The following is a 328-nucleotide window of genomic DNA, read 5'->3' as shown; positions in this document are numbered from 1 at the left end:
ACAAATGAGGGAGTTGAGCCCAGAAGATGAAGTGATAAATGAGATCACAGAGCTCATCATCGGGACAAGCCGTCTCCCCTCCCCCGTCCTCTGTGCTGAGGGCTTTCTTCACCACCTTGGCTTCTATTTCCATCTCTTCTCCCCTGGTTGAAGATGCACAGCCCAGACCTGTCCTCAGAGCTCCCCGACACCTCGGCATAGCCAGTTCAGTGTCCCCCAAATGACTCGATGTATGATGTGCATCCGTCTCCCCCAAGACCGGCTCTCTTCTGTCGCTCACAGGCTTGTGAATCACATGGCTCTCCAGCCGGTATTCAAATCGAAAAGC

Source organism: Suricata suricatta, chromosome 10 (genome assembly GCF_006229205.1).
Source record: "Suricata suricatta isolate VVHF042 chromosome 10, meerkat_22Aug2017_6uvM2_HiC, whole genome shotgun sequence".
NCBI lineage: Eukaryota > Metazoa > Chordata > Mammalia > Carnivora > Herpestidae > Suricata > Suricata suricatta.
Note: the sequence above shows the minus strand (reverse complement) of the source record.